This window comes from Carex rostrata, chromosome 3 (genome assembly GCF_964058835.1).
Source record: "Carex rostrata chromosome 3, lpCarRost1.2, whole genome shotgun sequence".
NCBI lineage: Eukaryota > Viridiplantae > Streptophyta > Magnoliopsida > Poales > Cyperaceae > Carex > Carex rostrata.
Genome location: NC_135920.1, coordinates 15,836,700 through 15,854,199, shown reverse-complemented (window position 1 = coordinate 15,854,199; position 17,500 = coordinate 15,836,700). Strand labels below are relative to the sequence as shown.

Genomic DNA, 17,500 nt, shown 5'->3' with positions numbered 1-17,500 from the left:
TTTTCCCCAACGCGTGGCCGCATCCGCTTAGTTTTCCCCCGCTGAACTGTTTTCGGGTCAGTTTTGCCCATCATTAGCCGCTTCCGCTTGCCGCTGGACTGTTTTCGGGCCCTTTTTCACCGACCCTTGGCCGTATCCGCTTAGTTTTCCCCAACGCGTGGCCGCATCTGCTTAGTTTTCCACCGCTGAACTGTTTTCGGGTCACTTTTGCCCAACGTTAGCCGCTTCCGCTTACCGCTGGACTGTTTTCGGGCCATTTTATCCCAACACTTGGCCGTATCCGCTTAGTTTTCCCCAACGCGTGGCCGCATCCGCTTAGTTTTCCCCCGCTGAACTATTTTCGGGTCACTTTTGCCCAACGTTAGCCGCTTCCGCTTGCCGCTGGACTGTTTTCGGGCCAATTTCCACCGACTCTTGGGCGTATCCGCTTAGTTTTCCCCAACGCGTGGCCGCATCCGCTTAGTTTTCCCCCGCTGAACTGTTTTCGGTTCAGTTTTGCCCATCATTAGCCGCTTCCGCTTGCCGCTGGGCAGTTTTCGGGCCATTTTTCCCCAACACCTGGCCGTATCCGGTTAGTTTTCCCCAACGCGTGGCCGCATCCGCTTAGTTTTCCCCCGCTGAACTGTTTTCGGGTAACTTTTGCCCAACGTTAACCGCTTCAGCTTGCCGCTGGACGGTTTTCGGGCCATTTTTCACCCACACTTGGCCGTATCCGCTTAGTTTTCCCCAACGCGTGGCCGCATCCGCTTAGTTTTCCCCCGCTGAACTGTTTTCGGGTCACTTTTGCCCAACGTTAGCCGCTTCCGCTTGCCGCTGGACTGTTTTCGGGCCATTTTTCCCCAACACTTGGCCGTATCCGCTTAGTTTTCCCCAACGCGTGGCCACACCCGCTTAGTTTACCCCCGCTGAACTGTTTTCGGGTAACTTTTGCCGAACGTTAGCCGCTTCCGCTTGCCGCTGAACGGTTTTCGGGCCATTTTTCACCCACACTTGGCTGTATCCGCTTAGTTTTCCCCAACGCGTGGCCGTATCCGCTTAGTTTTCCCCCGCTGAACTGTTTTCGGGTCACTTTTGCCCAACGTTAGCTGCTTCCGTTTGCCGCTGGACTGTTTTCGGGCCATTTTTCCCCATCACTTGGCCGCATCCGCTTAGTTTTCCCCAACGCGTGGCCGCATCCGCTTAGTTTTCCCCCGCTGAACTGTTTTCGGGTCAGTTTTGCCCATCATTAGCCTCTTCCGCTTGCCGCTGGGCAGTTTTCGGGCCATTTTTCCCCAACACCTGGCCGTATCCGGTTAGTTTTCCCCAACGCGTGGCCGCATCCGCTTAGTTTTCCCCCGCTGAACTGTTTTCGGGTAACTTTTGCCCAACGTTAGCCGCTTCCGCTTGCCGCTGGACGGTTTTCGGGCCATTTTTCACCCACACTTGGCCGTATCCGCTTAGTTTTCCCCAACGCGTGGCCGCATCCGCTTAGTTTTCCCCCGCTGAACTGTTTTCGGGTCACTTTTGCCCAACGTTAGCCGCTTCCGCTTGCCGCTGGACTGTTTTCGGGCCATTTTTCCCCAACACTTGGCCGTATCCGCTTAGTTTTCCCCAACGCGTGGCCACACCCGCTTAGTTTTCCCCCGCTGAACTGTTTTCGGGTCACTTTTGCCCAACGTTAGCCGCTTCCGCTTGCCGCTGGGCGGTTTTCGGGCCATTTTTCACCCACACTTGGCCGTATCCGCTTAGTTTTCCCCAACGCGTGGCCGCATCCGCTTAGTTTTCCCCCGCTGAACTGTTTTCGGGTCACTTTTCCCCAACGTTAGCCGTTTCCGCTTGCCGCTAGACTGTTTTCGGGCCATTTTCCACCGACTCTTGGCCGTATCCGCTTGGTTTTCCCCAACGCTTGGCTGCTTCCGCTTAATTTTCCCCAGCTGAACTATTTTCGGGTCACTTTTGCCCAACGTTAGCCGTTTCCGCTTGCCGCTGGACTGTTTTCGGGCCATTTTTCACCGACACTTGGCCGTATCCGCTTACTTTTCGCCAACAATTGGTTTCATCCGCTTAATTTTCCAAGTTATACTATTTTCGGGTCAGTTTTGCCCAACATTAGCCGCTTCCGCTTGCCGCTGGGCTGTTTTCGGGCCATTTTCCACCCAAGCTGGCACCGACGGGGCCATGTACACCCACGCGCGTGTACATGAGGGGGCACCCCTTTTGAAAACCTTGCCCCCCTATAGGGGAATATGCATTTTGAGGCTCTAGCCATGCCCAGGGTTACCACCCCCTGAAAATCCCCCAAGTCAAAATCACCCATGTAAAATATTCAAAAAAATCTCAAAAAATCACAAAAAATTTATAAAATCAAATAAATTTCAAAAAATTCAAAAATTCAAATAAAATTCAAAAAATTCAAAAATAAAAAAAAAGTCCAAAAATCAAAAAACTTCAAAAATTCAAAAAAAAATTCAAAATTTCAAAAAAAATTTCAAAAATTTGCCCCGCTGAACTGTTTTCGGGTTACTTTTGCCCAACGTTAGCCGCTTCCGCTTGCCGCTGGATTGTTTTCGGGCCAATTTCCACCGACTCTTCGCCGTATCCGCTTAGTTTTCCCCAACGCGTGGCCGCATCCGCTTAGTTTTCCCCCGCTGAACTGTTTTCGGGTCACTTTTGCCCAACGTTAGCCGCTTCCGCTTGCCGCTGGACTGTTTTCGGGCCATTTTTCCCCAACACTTGGCCGTATCCGCTTAGTTTTCCCCTGCTGAACTGTTTTCGGGTCACTTTTCCCCAACGTTAGTCGCTTCCGCTTGCCGCTGGACTGTTTCCGGGCCAATTTCCACCGACTCTTGGCCGGATCCGCTTAGTTTTCCCCAACGCTTGGCTGCATCCGCTTAATTTTCCCCAGCTGAACTGTTTTCGGGTCACTTTTGCCCAACGTTAGCCGTTTCCGCTTGCCGCTGGACTGTTTTCGGGCCATTTTCCACCGACTCTTGGCCGTATCCGCTTGGTTTTCCCCAACGCTTGGCTGCTTCCGCTTAATTTTCCCCAGCTGAACTGTTTTCGGGTCACTTTTGCCCAACGTTAGCCGTTTCCGCTTGCCGCTGGACTGTTTTCGGGCCATTTTTCACCGACACTTGGCCGTATCTGCTTAGTTTTCGCCAACAATTGGCTGTATCCGCTTAGTTTTCCCCCGCTGAACTGTTTTCAGGTCACTTTTGCCCAACGTTAGCTGCTTCCGTTTGCCGCTGGACTGTTTTCGGGCCATTTTTCCCCAACACTTGGCCGCATCCGCTTAGTTTTCCCCAACGCGTGGCCGCATCCGCTTAGTTTTCCCCCGCTGAACTGTTTTCGGGTCAGTTTTGCCCATCATTAGCCGCTTCCGCTTACCGCTGGACGGTTTTCGGGCCATTTTTCACCCACACTTGGCCATATCCGCTTAGTTTTCCCCAACGCGTGGCCGCATCCGCTTAGTTTTCCCCCGCTGAACTGTTTTCGGGTCACTTTTGCCCAACGTTAGCCGCTTCCGCTTGCCGCTGGACTGTTTTCGGGCCATTTTTCCCCAACACTTGGCCGTATCCGCTTAGTTTTCCCCAACGCGTGGCCACACCCGCTTAGTTTTCCCCCGCTGAACTGTTTTCGGGTCACTTTTGCCCAACGTTAGCCGCTTCCGCTTGCCGCTGGGCGGTTTTCGGGCCATTTTTCACCCACACTTGGCCGTATCCGCTTAGTTTTCCCCAACGCGTGGCCGCATCCGCTTAGTTTTCCCCCGCTGAACTGTTTTCGGGTCACTTTTCCCCAACGTTAGCCGTTTCCGCTTGCCGCTAGACTGTTTTCGGGCCATTTTCCACCGACTCTTGGCCGTATCCGCTTGGTTTTCCCCAACGCTTGGCTGCTTCCGCTTAATTTTCCCCAGCTGAACTATTTTCGGGTCACTTTTGCCCAACGTTAGCCGTTTCCGCTTGCCGCTGGACTGTTTTCGGGCCATTTTTCACCGACACTTGGCCGTATCCGCTTAGTTTTCGCCAACAATTGGTTTCATCCGCTTAATTTTCCAAGTTATACTATTTTCGGGTCAGTTTTGCCCAACATTAGCCGCTTCCGCTTGCCGCTGGGCTGTTTTCGGGCCATTTTCCACCCAAGCTGGCACCGACGGGGCCATGTACACCCACGCGCGTGTACATGAGGGGGCACCCCTTTTGAAAACCTTGCCCCCCTATAGGGGAATATGCATTTTGAGGCTCTAGCCATGCCCAGGGTTACCACCCCCTGAAAATCCCCCAAGTCAAAATAACCCATGTAAAATATTCAAAAAAATCTCAAAAAATCACAAAAAATTTATAAAATCAAATAAATTTCAAAAAATTCAAAAATTCAAATAAAATTCAAAAAATTCAAAAATAAAAAAAAAGTCCAAAAATCAAAAAACTTCAAAAATTCAAAAAAAATTCAAAATTTCAAAAATTTGCCCCGCTGAACTGTTTTCGGGTTACTTTTGCCCAACGTTAGCCGCTTCCGCTTGCCGCTGGATTGTTTTCGGGCCAATTTCCACCGACTCTTCGCCGTATCCGCTTAGTTTTCCCCAACGCGTGGCCGCATCCGCTTAGTTTTCCCCCGCTGAACTGTTTTCGGGTCACTTTTGCCCAACGTTAGCCGCTTCCGCTTGCCGCTGGACTGTTTTCGGGCCATTTTTCCCCAACACTTGGCCGTATCCGCTTAGTTTTCCCCTGCTGAACTGTTTTCGGGTCACTTTTCCCCAACGTTAGTCGCTTCCGCTTGCCGCTGGACTGTTTCCGGGCCAATTTCCACCGACTCTTGGCCGGATCCGCTTAGTTTTCCCCAACGCTTGGCTGCATCCGCTTAATTTTCCCCAGCTGAACTGTTTTTGGGTCACTTTTGCCCAACGTTAGCCGTTTCCGCTTGCCGCTGGACTGTTTTCGGGCCATTTTCCACCGACTCTTGGCCGTATCCGCTTGGTTTTCCCCAACGCTTGGCTGCTTCCGCTTAATTTTCCCCAGCTGAACTGTTTTCGGGTCACTTTTGCCCAACGTTAGCCGTTTCCGCTTGCCGCTGGACTGTTTTCGGGCCATTTTTCACCGACACTTGGCCGTATCTGCTTAGTTTTCGCCAACAATTGGCTGTATCCGCTTAGTTTTCCCCCGCTGAACTGTTTTCAGGTCACTTTTGCCCAACGTTAGCTGCTTCCGTTTGCCGCTGGACTGTTTTCGGGCCATTTTTCCCCAACACTTGGCCGCATCCGCTTAGTTTTCCCCAACGCGTGGCCGCATCCGCTTAGTTTTCCCCCGCTGAACTGTTTTCGGGTCAGTTTTGCCCATCATTAGCCGCTTCCGCTTACCGCTGGACGGTTTTCGGGCCATTTTTCACCCACACTTGGCCGTATCCGCTTAGTTTTCCCCAACGCGTGGCCGCATCCGCTTAGTTTTCCCCCGCTGAACTGTTTTCGGGTCACTTTTGCCCAACGTTAGCCGCTTCCGCTTGCCGCTGGACTGTTTTCGGGCCATTTTTCCCCAACACTTGGCCGTATCCGCTTAGTTTTCCCCAACGCGTGGCCACACCCGCTTAGTTTTCCCCCGCTGAACTGTTTTCGGGTCACTTTTGCCCAACGTTAGCCGCTTCCGCTTGCCGCTGGACGGTTTTCGGGCCATTTTTCACCGACACTTGGCCGTATCCGCTTAGTTTTCCCCAACGCGTGGCCGCATCCGCTTAGTTTTCCCCCGCTGAACTGTTTTCGGGTCACTTTTCCCCAACGTTAGCCGTTTCCGCTTGCCGCTAGACTGTTTTCGGGCCATTTTCCACCGACTCTTGGCCGTATCCGCTTGGTTTTCCCCAACGCTTGGCTGCTTCCGCTTAATTTTCCCCAGCTGAACTCTTTTCGGGTCACTTTTGCCCAACGTTAGCCGTTTCCGCTTGCCGCTGGACTGTTTTCGGGCCATTTTTCACCGACACTTGGCCGTATCCGCTTAGTTTTCGCCAACAATTGGTTTCATCCGCTTAATTTTCCAAGTTATACTGTTTTCGGGTCAGTTTTGCCCAACGTTAGCCGCTTCTGCTTGCCGCTGGGCTGTTTTCGGGCCATTTTCCACCCAAGCTGGCACCGACGGGGCCATGTACACCCACGCGCGTGTACATGAGGGGGCACCCCTTTTGAAAACCTTGCCCCCCTATAGGGGAATATGCATTTTGAGGCTCTAGCCATGCCCAGGGTTACCACCCCCTGAAAATCCCCCAAGTCAAAATCACCCATGTAAAATATTCAAAAAAATCTCAAAAAATCACAAAAAATTTATAAAATCAAATAAATTTCAAAAAATTCAAAAATTCAAATAAAATTCAAAAAATTCAAAAATAAAAAAAAAGTCCAAAAATCAAAAAACTTCAAAAATTCAAAAAAAAATTCAAAATTTCAAAAAAATTTTCAAAAATTTGCCCCGCTGAACTGTTTTCGGGTTACTTTTGCCCAACGTTAGCCGCTTCCGCTTGCCGCTGGACTGTTTTCGGGCCAATTTCCACCGACTCTTGGCCGTATCCGCTTAGTTTTCCCCAACGCGTGGCCGCATCCGCTTAGTTTTCCCCCGCTGAACTGTTTTCGGGTCACTTTTGCCCAACGTTAACCGCTTCCGCTTGCCGCTGGACTGTTTTCGGGCCATTTTTCCCCAACACTTGGCCGTATCCGCTTAGTTTTCCTCTGCTGAACTGTTTTCGGGTCACTTTTCCCCAACGTTAGTCGCTTCCGCTTGCCGCTGGACTGTTTCCGGGCCAATTTCCACCGACTCTTGGCCGGATCCGCTTAGTTTTCCCCAACGCTTGGCTGCATCCGCTTAATTTTCCCCAACTGAACTGTTTTCGGGTCACTTTTGCCCAACGTTAGCCGTTTCCGCTTGCCGCTGGACTGTTTTCGGGCCATTTTCCACCGACTCTTGGCCGTATCCGCTTGGTTTTCCCCAACGCTTGGCTGCTTCCGCTTAATTTTCCCCAGCTGAACTGTTTTCGGGTCACTTTTGCCCAACGTTAGCCGTTTCCGCTTGCCGCTGGACTGTTTTCGGGCCATTTTTCACCGACACTTGGCCGTATCCGCATAGTTTTCGCCAACAATTGGCTGTATCCGCTTAGTTTTCCCCAACGCGTGGCCGCATCCGCTTAGTTTTCCCCCGCTGAACTGTTTTCGGGTCACTTTTGCCCAACGTTAGCTGCTTCCGTTTGCCGCTGGACTGTTTTCGGGCCATTTTTCCCCAATACTTGGCCGCATCCGCTTAGTTTTCCCCAACGCGTGGCCGCATCCGCTTAGTTTTCCCCAACGCGTGGCCGCATCCGCTTGGTTTTCCCCCGCTGAACTGTTTTCGGGTCAGTTTTGCCCATCATTAGCCGCTTCCGCTTGCCGCTGGACTGTTTTCGGGCCAATTTCCACCGACTCCTGGCCGTATCCGCTTAGTTTTCCCCAACGCGTGGCCGCATCCGCTTAGTTTTCCCCCGCTGAACTGTTTTCGGGTCACTTTTCCCCAACGTTAGCCGCTTCCGCTTGCCGCTGGACTGTTTTCGGGCCAATTTCCACCGACTCTTGGCCGTATCCGCTTAGTTTTCCCCAACGCGTGGCCGCATCCGCTTAGTTTTCCCCCGATGAACTGTTTTCGGGTCACTTTTCCCCAAAGTTAGCCGCTTCCGCTTGCCGCTGGACTGTTTTCGGGCCAATTTCCACCGACTCTTGGCCGGATCCGCTTAGTTTTCCCCAACGCTTTGCTGCATCCGCTTAATTTTCCCCAGCTGAACTGTTTTCGGGTCATTTTAGCCCGACGGGGGCACCGACGGGACTGTTTTCGGGCCATTTTGCACCGACGCTTGGCCGCATGCGCTTAGTTTTGGGGCCATTTTTCACTGACGGCTGGCCGCATCCGCTTAGTTGCCCCCGCTTGGCTGATTTTTTCCCCGTTTTTTTTGTTGAACTTCAGGTTTCAAACTTCCAATTTTTTTTCCAAACTGCAGATTTCATATTTTATATTTTTAATAAATTTGAACTTTTTCAAAATATCAAAAAAGTATTCCAATATCCATAATTTGGATCGCGTACAATCCGGAAGTTTTGAGAAATGGTCCACACCGGGTGTGAACCATCCAATCCGAAAAAAGTGGGAATTTTTACAAGCTGGAAAAACTGGAGTTTCAATGGCTCTTTGGACGGTTGTAATTCATTTGGACCAAAAATTGTCCAATCCAATTTTTTTTTTCCAAAATCCAAATATCATATTTTATATTTTTAATAAATTTGAATTTTTGCCTACATCCATAATTTGGATCGCGTACAATCCGGAAGTTTGAGAAATGGTCCACACCGGGTGTGAACCATCCAATCCGAAAAAATTGGAAATTTTTACAAGCCGGAAAAACTGGAGTTTCAATGGCTCTTTCGACGGTTGTAATTCATTTGGACCAAAAATTGTCCAACCCACTTGCATAAGATCCGAAATTGTCCAACCCAATTTTTTTTTCCAAACTCCAAATTTCATATTTTATATTTTTAATAAATTTGAATTTTTGCCTACATCCATAATTTGGATCGCGTACAATCCGGAAGTTTGAGAAATGGTCCACACCGGGTGTGAACCATCCAATCCGAAAAAAATGAGAATTTTTACAAGCCGGAAAAACTGGAGTTTCAATGGCTCTTTGGACGGTTGTAATTCATTTGGACCAAAAATTGTCCAACCCACTTGCATAAGATCCGAAATTGTACAACCCAATTTTTTTTTCCAAACTCCAAATTTCACATCTTATATTTTTAATAAATTTGAATTTTTTCAAATTTCAAATTTATCAAAAAAAAAAAAAAAATTCGTGGTAGCCCCATGTGGTACATACATGAACTATTTTGGACGGCCCCATGCGCTTGCCCGTGACATGCATGCATGCATACACGAAAAAATTTCCGCTTGCCCGTCACATGGATATGCATGCATACACAAAAAATTTCCGCTTGCCCATGACTTGCATGCATGCATACTCACATGCCTACATCCATAATTGCAAAGGCTAACTTATAATGGGGGTCATAAGGCTACATGAATTATATCGGACTTGTTGGACATGAAAGTGAATATTTGGCTTGAAATCATATGTGCATGTAAGCAAGGCGCTGCCCATCGATACAACTTGCATGCATGCATGCACACATACATGACCACCGCCGACAAGACAAGTCCGACGTGACCGTGAGCGGAGGCGGTACCGCATAGAGCCGGCCCCCCAGAGGCCCCAGCTCAGACGAGCGGTGTTGTATGTAAGTGGGGAGGGACGAATCCGTGCGACGTGGGGCTGGATCTCAGTGGATCGTGGCAGCAAGGCCACTCTGCCACTTATAATGCCCCGTCGCGTATTTAAGTCGTCTGCAAAGGATTCTGCCCGCCGCCCTTGTGAAATTGACCTTCGAGGCGGCCGCCCGCGGCTCGTCCGCCGCGGGGGCCTGGCCGATGGCACGGGCCCGTCGGGGCCAGAGCCCCTACTGTGGGTCGGGAGGGACGGCGGGCGCTGGCGCTGGTTGCTAGCTTGGATTCTGACTTAAAGGCGTTCAGTCATAATCCGGCACACGGTAGCTTCGCGCCACTGGCTTTTCAACCAAGCGCGATGACCAATTGTGTGAATCAACGGTTCCTCTCGTACTAGGTTGAATTACTATCGCGGCACAGTCATCAGTAGCTGGGGCCTCTGGGGCCTCTGGGCTGGGGCCTCTGGGGCCTCTGGGGGGCCGGCTCTATGCGGTACCGCCTCTGGGGGCCTCCCCACTTACATACAACACCGCTCGTCTGAGCTGGGGCCTCTGGGGGGCCGGCTCTATGCGGTACCGCCTCCGCTCACGGTCACGGTCACGTCGGACTTGTCTTGTCGGCGGTGGTCATGTATGTGTGCATGCATGCATTCAAGTTGTATCGATGGGCAGCGCCTTGCTTACATGCACATATGATTTCAAGCCAAATATTCACTTTCATGTCCAACAAGTCCGATATAATTCATGTAGCCTTATGACCCCCATTATAAGTTAGCCTTTGCAATTATGGATGTAGGCATGTGAGTATGCATGCATGCAAGTCATGGGCAAGCGGAAATTTTTTGTGTATGCATGCATATCCATGTGACGGGCAAGCGGAAATTTTTTCGTGTATGCATGCATGCATGTCACGGGCAAGCGCATGGGGCCGTCCAAAATAGTTCATGTATGTACCACATGGGGCTGCCACGAATTTTTTTTTTTTTTTTGATAAATTTGAAATTTGAAAAAATTCAAATTTATTAAAAATATAAGATGTGAAATTTGGAGTTTGGAAAAAAAAATTGGGTTGTACAATTTCGGATCTTATGCAAGTGGGTTGGACAATTTTTGGTCCAAATGAATTACAACCGTCCAAAGAGCCATTGAAACTCCAGTTTTTCGGCTTGTAAAAATTCTCACTTTTTTCGGATTGGATGGTTCACACCCGGTGTGGACCATTTCTCAAACTTCCGGATTGTACGCGATCCAAATTATGGATGTAGGCAAAAATTCAAATTTATTAAAAATATAAAATATGAAATTTGGAGTTTGGAAAAAAAAAATTGGGTTGGACAATTTCGGATCTTATGCAAGTGGGTTGGACAATTTTTGGTCCAAATGAATTACAACCGTCCAAAGAGCCATTGAAACTCCAGTTTTTCCGGCTTGTAAAAATTTCCAATTTTTTCGGATTGGATGGTTCACACCCGGTGTGGACCATTTCTCAAACTTCCGGATTGTACGCGATCCAAATTATGGATGTAGGCAAAAATTCAAATTTATTAAAAATATAAAATATGATATTTGGATTTTGGAAAAAAAAAATTGGGTTGGACAATTTTTGGTCCAAATGAATTACAACCGTCCAAAGAGCCATTGAAACTCCAGTTTTTCCGGCTTGTAAAAATTTCCAATTTTTTCGGATTGGATGGTTCACACCCGGTGTGGACCATTTCTCAAACTTCCGGATTGTACGCGATCCAAATTATGGATGTAGGCAAAAATTCAAATTTATTAAAAATATAAAATATGATATTTGGATTTTGGAAAAAAAAAATTGGGTTGGACAATTTTTGGTCCAAATGAATTACAACCGTCCAAAGAGCCATTGAAACTCCAGTTTTTCCGGCTTGTAAAAATTCCCACTTTTTTCGGATTGGATGGTTCACACCCGGTGTGGACCATTTCTCAAAACTTCCGGATTGTACGCGATCCAAATTATGGATTTTGGAATACTTTTTTGATATTTTGAAAAAGTTCAAATTTATTAAAAATATAAAATATGAAATCTGCAGTTTGGAAAAAAAATTGGAAGTTTGAAACCTGAAGTTCAACAAAAAAAACGGGGAAAAAATCAGCCAAGCGGGGGCAACTAAGCGGATGCGGCCAGCCGTCAGTGAAAAATGGCCCCAAAACTAAGCGCATGCGGCCAAGCGTCGGTGCAAAATGGCCCGAAAACAGTCCCGTCGGTGCCCCCGTCGGGCTAAAATGACCCGAAAACAGTTCAGCTGGGGAAAATTAAGCGGATGCAGCAAAGCGTTGGGGAAAACTAAGCGGATCCGGCCAAGAGTCGGTGGAAATTGGCCCGAAAACAGTCCAGCGGCAAGCGGAAGCGGCTAACTTTGGGGAAAAGTGACCCGAAAACAGTTCATCGGGGGAAAACTAAGCGGATGCGGCCACGCGTTGGGGAAAACTAAGCGGATACGGCCAAGAGTCGGTGGAAATTGGCCCGAAAACAGTCCAGCGGCAAGCGGAAGCGGCTAACGTTGGGGAAAAGTGACCCGAAAACAGTTCAGCGGGGGAAAACGAAGCGGATGCGGCCACGCGTTGGGGAAAACTAAGCGGATACGGCCAGGAGTCGGTGGAAATTGGCCCGAAAACATTCCAGCGGCAAGCGGAAGCGGCTAACGTTGGGCAAAAGTAACCCGAAAACAGTTCAGCGGGGCAAATTTTTGAAATTTTTTTTGAAATTTTGAATTTTTTTTTGAATTTTTGAAGTTTTTTTATTTTTGGACTTTTTTTTTATTTTTGAATTTTTTGAATTTTATTTGAATTTTTGAATTTTTTGAAATTTATTTGATTTTATAAATTTTTTGTGATTTTTTGAGATTTTTTTGAATATTTTACATGGGTGATTTTGACTTGGGGGATTTTCAGGGGGTGGTAACCCTGGGCATGGCTAGAGCCTCAAAATGCATATTCCCCTATAGGGGGGCAAGGTTTTCAAAAGGGGTGCCCCCTCATGTACACGCGCGTGGGTGTACATGGCCCCGTCGGTGCCAGCTTGGGTGGAAAATGGCCCGAAAACAGCCCAGCGGCAAGCGGAAGCGGCTAACATTGGGCAAAACTGACCCGAAAACAGTATAACTTGGAAAATTAAGCGGATGAAACCAATTGTTGGCGAAAACTAAGCGGATACGGCCAAGTGTCGGTGAAAAATGGCCCGAAAACAGTCCAGCGGCAAGCGGAAACGGCTAACGTTGGGCAAAAGTGACCCGAAAATAGTTCAGCTGGGGAAAATTAAGCGGAAGCAGCCAAGCGTTGGGGAAAACCAAGCGGATACGGCCAAGAGTCGGTGGACAATGGCCCGAAAACAGTCTAGCGGCTAGCGGAAACGGCTAACGTTGGGGAAAAGTGACCCGAAAACAGTTCAGGGGGGAAAACTAAGCGGATGCGGCCACGCGTTGGGGAAAACTAAGCGGATACGGCCAAGTGTGGGTGAAAAATGGCCCGAAAACCGTCCAGCGGCAAGCGGAAGCGACTAACGTTGGGCAAAAGTGACCCGAAAACAGTTCAGCGGGGGAAAACTAAGCGGGTGTGGCCACGCGTTGGGGAAAACTAAGCGGATACGGCCAAGTGTTGGGGAAAAATGGCCCGAAAACAGTCCAGCGGCAAGCGGAAGCGGCTAACGTTGGGCAAAAGTGACCCGAAAACAGTTCAGCGGGGGAAAACTAAGCGGATGCGGCCACGCGTTGGGGAAAACTAAGCGGATACGGCCAAGTGTGGGTGAAAAATGGCCCGAAAACCGTCCAGCGGCAAGCGGAAGCGGCTAACGTTGGGCAAAAGTTACCCGAAAACAGTTCAACGGGGGAAAACTAAGCGGATGCGGCCAAGCGTTGGGGAAAACTAACCGGATACGGCCAGGTGTTGGGGAAAAATGGCCCGAAAACTGCCCAGCGGCAAGCGGAAGCGGCTAATGATGGGCAAAACTGACCCGAAAACAGTTCAGCGGGGGAAAACTAAGCGGATGCGGCCACGCGTTGGGGAAAACTAAGCGGATGCGGCCAAGTGTTGGGGAAAAATGGCCCAAAAACAGTCCAGCGGCAAACGGAAGCAGCTAACGTTGGGCAAAAGTGACCCGAAAACAGTTCAGCGGGGGAAAACTAAGCGGATACAGCCAATTGTTGGCGAAAACTAAGCAGATACGGCCAAGTGTCGGTGAAAAATGGCCCGAAAACAGTCCAGCGGCAAGCGGAAACGGCTAACGTTGGGCAAAAGTGACCCGAAAACAGTTCAGCTGGGGAAAATTAAGCGGAAGCAGCCAAGCGTTGGGGAAAACCAAGCGGATACGGCCAAGAGTCGGTGGAAAATGGCCCGAAAACAGTCTAGCGGCAAGCGGAAACGGCTAACGTTGGGGAAAAGTGACCCGAAAACAGTTCAGCGGGGGAAAACTAAGCGGATGCGGCCACGCGTTGGGGAAAACTAAGCGGATACGGCCAAGTGTGGGTGAAAAATGGCCCGAAAACCGTTCAGCGGCAAGCGGAAACGGCTAACGTTGGGGAAAAGTGACCCTAAAACAGTTCAGCGGGGGAAAACTAAGCGGATGCGGCCACGCGTTGGGGAAAACTAAGCGGATACGGCCAAGTGTGGGTGAAAAATGGCCCGAAAACCGTTCAGCGGCAAGCGGAAGCGGCTAACGTTGGGCAAAAGTTACCCGAAAACAGTTCAGCGGGGGAAAACTAAGCGGATGCGGCCACGCGTTGGGGAAAACTAACCGGATACGGCCAGGTGTTGGGGAAAAATGGCCCGAAAACTGCCCAGCGGCAAGCGGAAGCGGCTAATGATGGGCAAAACTTACCCGAAAACAGTTCAGCGGGGGAAAACTAAGCGGATGCGGCCACGCGTTGGGGAAAACTAAGCGGATGCGGCTAAGTGTTGGGGAAAAATTGCCCGAAAACAGTTCAGCGGCAAGCGGAAGCAGCTAACGTTGGGCAAAAGTAACCCGAAAACAGATCAGCGGGGGAAAACTAACCAGATGCGGCCACGCGTTGGGGAAAACTAAGCGGATACGCCCAAGAGTCGGTGGAAATTGGCCCGAAAACAGTCCAGCGGCAAGCGGAAGCGGCTAACGTTGGGCAAAAGTGACCCGAAAACAGTTCAGCGGGGGAAAACTAAGCGGATGCGGCCACGCGTTGGGGAAAACTAAGCGGATACGGCCAAGAGTCGGTGCAAATTGGCCCGAAAACAGTCCAGCGGCAAGCGGAAGCGGCTAACGTTGGGAAAAAGTAACCCGAAAACAGTTCAGCGGTGCAAATTTTTGATGTTTTTTTGGATTTTTGGACTTTTTTTTTATTTTTGAATTTTTTGAATTTTATTTGAATTTTTGAATTTTTTTTTTTTGAAATTTATTTGATTTTATAAATTTTTTGTGATTTTTTGAGATTTTTTTGAATATTTTACATGGGTGATTTTGACTTGGGGGATTTTCAGGGGGTGGTAACCCTGGGCATGGCTAGAGCCTCAAAATGCATATTCCCCTATAGGGGGGCAAGGTTTTCAAAAGGGGTGCCCCCTCATGTACACGCGCGTGGGTGTACATGGCCCCGTCGGTGCCAGCTTGGGTGGAAAATGGCCCGAAAACAGCCCAGCGGCAAGCGGAAGCGGCTAACGTTGGGCAAAACTGACCCGAAAACAGTATAACTTGGAAAATTAAGCGGATGAAACCAATTGTTGGCGAAAACTAAGCGGATACGGCCAAGTGTCGGTGAAAAATGGCCCGAAAACAGTCTAGCGGCAAGCGGAAACGGCTAACGTTGGGCAAAAGTGACCCGAAAATAGTTCAGCTGGGGAAAATTAAGCGGAAGCAGCAAAGCGTTGGGGAAAACCAAGCGGATACGGCCAAGAGTCGGTGGAAAATGGCCCGAAAACAGTCCAACGGCAAGCGGAAACGGCTAACGTTGGGGAAAAGTGACCCGAAAACAGTTCAGCGGGGGAAAACTAAGCGGATGCGGCCACGCGTTGGGGAAAACTAAGCGGATACGGCCAAGTGTGGGTGAAAAATGGCCCGAAAACCGTCCAGCGGCAAGCGGAAGCGGCTAACGTTGGGCAAAAGTGACCCGAAAATAGTTCAGCGGGGGAAAACTAAGCGGATGCGGCCACGCGTTGGGGAAAACTAAGCAGATACGGCCAAGTGTTGGGATAAAATGGCCCGAAAACAGTCCAGCGGTAAGCGGAAGCGGCTAACGTTGGGCAAAAGTGACCCGAAAACAGTTCAGCGGTGGAAAACTAAGCAGATGCGGCCACGCGTTGGGGAAAACTAAGCGGATACGGCCAAGGGTCGGTGAAAAAGGGCCCGAAAACAGTCCAGCGGCAAGCGGAAGCGGCTAACGTTGGGCAAAAGTGACCCGAAAATAGTCCAGCGGGGGAAAACTAATCGGATGCAGCCAAGCGTTGGGGAAAACTAAGCGGATACGGCCAAGCGTCGGTGAAAAAGGGCCCGAAAACAGTCCAGCGGCAAGCCGAAGCGACTAACGTTGGGCAAAAATGGCCAAAAGCGGAGGAGCAGGGCGGTCTGAATTTATGCATCCACATAAAATGGGGGGTAAAACTGGGGGATTTCCAGGGGGTGGTAACCCTGGGCGGGGTTGGAGACCCAAAATGCAAATTCCCCTATAGGGGGGAAGGATTTTTGGAAGGGGCGGCCCCTCATGTACATGCCAAGCGGGGTGTACATGGCCCCTGTCGGTGTAAAATGGCCCGAAAAATACGATTATGTTACCCGAAAACACAATTATGTTACCCGAAAACACGATTATGTTACCGAAAAAACACGGTTGACCGTGGGCAGCAAATACGGTTGAGCGGGGGCAAAAAACACGGTTGAGCGGGGGCAAAAAACACGGTGGAGCGGGGGCAAAAGACACGATTTTGTTACCGAAAAACACGGCCCGTCTGGGGCAAGGAACACGAATATGTTACCGAAAAACACGGACCACGCGGGTTGAAATCCCCAGCCGTAGAGCCGGCGAAACACGGTGGGGCAGGGCTTCTAAACGTGGAGGCGCCCGTAAGACCGATGCGGGTTGAAATCCCCAGCCGTAAAGCCGGCGAAATGCGGACGGGCAGGGCGTCTAAGCGTGGAGGTGCCCGTAAGACCGATGCGGGTAGCTGCGCGGGTTGAAATCCCCAGCCGTAAAGCCGGCGAAACACGGTTCATTGGGACGCCTAAGCGTGGAGGCGCCCCGCAGAGACCGAGCGGGTTGAAATTCCCAGCCGTAAAGTCGGCGAAACACGGTTCATTGGGGCGTCTAAGCGTGGAGGCGCCCCGCAGAGACCGAGCGGGTTGAAATCCCCAGCCGTAAAGCCGGCGAAACACGTTCGGGCAGGGCGTCTAAGCGTGGAGGCGCCCGTAAGACCGATGCGGGTAGCCGCGCGGGTTGAAATCCCCAGCCGTAAAGCCGGCGAAACACGGTTCATTGGGGCGCCTAAGCGTGGAGGCGCCCCGCAGAGACCGAGCGGGTTGAAATCCCCAGCCGTAAAGTCGGCGAAACACGGTTCATTGGGGCGTCTAAGCGTGGAGGCACCCCGCAGAGACCGAGCGGGTTGAAATCCCCAGCCGTAAAGCCGGCGAAACACGTTCGGGCAGGGCGTCTAAGCGTGGAGGCGCCCGTAAGACCGATGCGGGTAGCCGCGCGGGTTGAAATCCCCAGCCGTAAAGGCGGCGAAACACGGTTCATTGGGGCGCCTAAGCGTGGAGGCGCCCCGCAGAGACCGAGCGGGTTGAAATCCCCAGCCGTAAAGCCGGCGAAACACAATCGGGCAGGGCGTCTAAGCGTGGAGGCGCCCGTAAGACCGATGCGGGTAGCCGCAAGGGTTGAAATCCCCAGCCGTAAAGCCGACGAAACACGGTTCATTGGGGCGTCTAAGCGTGGAGGCGCCCCGCGGAGACCGAGAGGGTTGAAATCCCCAGCCGTAAAGCTGGCGAAACACGGTTCATTGGGGCGTCTAAGCGTGGAGGCGCCCCGCAGAGACCGAGCGGGTTGAAATCCCCAGCCGTAAAGCCGGCGAAACACAATCGGGCAGGGCGTCTAAGCGTGGAGGCGCCCGTAAGACCGATGCGGGTAGCCGCAAGGGTTGAAATCCCTAGCCGTAAAGCCGGCCAAACACGGTTCATTGGGGCGTCTAAGCATGGAGACGCCCTGCGGAGACTGAGCGGGTTGAAATCCCCAGCCGTAAAGCCGGCAAAACACGGTTCATTGGGGCGTCTAA

General features: G+C 50.6%; 1 long non-coding RNA gene across 1 annotated transcript; it reads left to right on the top strand.

Moving 5' to 3' along the window:
- The first annotated feature begins 16,479 nt into the window (after window positions 1–16,479).
- Window positions 16,480–17,058, top strand: LOC144551018 (uncharacterized). Its single transcript, XR_013510742.1, has 5 exons — window positions 16,480–16,511; window positions 16,552–16,607; window positions 16,742–16,771; window positions 16,812–16,867; window positions 17,002–17,058. It is a non-coding gene; the product is annotated as an uncharacterized LOC144551018 (long non-coding RNA).
- Window positions 17,059–17,500: the final 442 nt, after the last annotated feature.